Consider the following 1946-nt stretch of genomic DNA (forward strand, 5'->3'; position numbering starts at 1 on the left):
TACAAACCCTAGCCAAGTTGAGAAGTTAAGTGGAAAAGGTAAGGTTTAATCTCCTTTTACATGTGTTATGGATGGTTTATGCCTGTTGTAGTGTGTAGAAATGGATGAAATTCATGAAATTTTGTGTGTTGGGTGGTAGCCGTATATGGGCTGTTCTGTATGACATGGTGAACAAAATTTATTTAGTATCTTTGGTTGTTGTTGTTGTGGATTCTATGATGATAATGAAGGTTAATGATTCAAGTTGAAATTGTAATCGTTTGTGGGCTGTTTTAGAAGCTAATGTGATTTTAATATAATTTCTTGTATTTATGAGAATGAAGTTTTTAACGTGTGGATTGTTGGTATTGTTGTTGATGATTTGGCCGAGTTGAATTCTCGGGGTTGTTGAATTTATAAAGGAAATGCTGCCCAAATTTCTATAAATGAAGTGCTAGCTGTCACAACCCAACCCCGTAGGCCGCGACTCGTGCCCGAATTGGGCACTCGTACGTACCCAGTAGCCCAAATCATAAATACCGTACGAATAACTTATGCCGTGTACAAATAACATATATTTACAAAAAAGTGGAACATCACCCCGAAGCTGTCACAAATGTACAAATATACATGTCGCTATCGCAATCCAGCAGATAATATCACATATAAGCCGATAAGGCTATCATAGTATGGGGGGGACGTCCAAGTCACAAATCACACAAACGCGACCGAATGGTGAATTCCCATAACCCACACATATATGTCTACGACCTCTAAGGAGCATAACGAATCATATGACGGGACAGGGCCCCGCCGTACCCATGAACAAACATATGCATATATACAATAACAGAAACTGGATCAAAGTATAGGCTCCAGAACAAGGGAGCGCTCCAAAATCAGCTGAGCAGGAATCCTAAGCTGGTGGATCCTCCAAATAGGTATCCGCATCGCGCGGCATGAAACGCAGCCCCGAAGAAAAGGGGGTCAAGATGAATATGCACTGAGTATGCAAAGCAGGAAATATGGTATTCAAGATCATAGTCAAAACCAGAAGTACGAAAAGTAAATGCAATATTCAACATATCAAAATGCTTACTCATAAAAATACGATTCATGCATAGGGCTCTTAGAACGGTGGTCGCCTCGTCGTTGGCGCCACGCCACATCATACTCCAGAAGATTTCATATCTCTGAAACCCGACATATCATATCACATCATTGTTACACCTCGCATTTTGTGCGTATTCGGAAAATTGGAAATAATTCGGAATGGTAAGAAACAAGGCTTTAATTGGATCTTACTTAATGTGCATGTGATGTTGAAGGAAATATTATTGCGGGAATATTAAGGAAGCCTAAGGGCAATTTTGGAATTTTGAAAATTTATTTCGGGAATTACAAAACATGGACTATAAGTCATTGGGCCAAAAAAAAAAGAGAAAACAAAGCCCAAAAGAGGCAAGGGTGGCCGGCCATACATGGCTTGGCCCAACCCATGGTTGAGTCATGTGATAGCCATGTGCTTGGTTAATTAATTATAAGAAGGAGTGTCTTCAAGAAAATTCAAGAAGCAAGGAACAAAACAAAAAAAAAAATTGAAGAACTCCACAAGAGGAGCCTTCGGCCGAATAGGAGAAAGAAGGGGGAAAAAAATTCCAAGTCATTTCCTCTTGATTTCCAAGTTGTTTTCTTGTGACAATCATACTAAATCAAGCCTCCTTTACAACTTGGTGTGGTTGGTTTGGAAGAAGGAGCTCTTATTCTTTCAAGTTGACAAGTTGTGTAGTGAAGAAGTTTGAAGAAAAAGGTAAGGTTTCAATCTCTTTTCTATGTTATGAAGCTTTGATTTGTGTTGTGGTATGTAGAGACAAGTTAAAAGCATAGGAATATAGAAGTTGGCATGATGGGTGTGTATGCATGTATGGCCGAATATATGTAGTAGGATTATATTAAATTTTATGTTG

The sequence above is a fragment of the Lycium ferocissimum genome, chromosome 2 (assembly GCF_029784015.1).
Source record: "Lycium ferocissimum isolate CSIRO_LF1 chromosome 2, AGI_CSIRO_Lferr_CH_V1, whole genome shotgun sequence".
NCBI lineage: Eukaryota > Viridiplantae > Streptophyta > Magnoliopsida > Solanales > Solanaceae > Lycium > Lycium ferocissimum.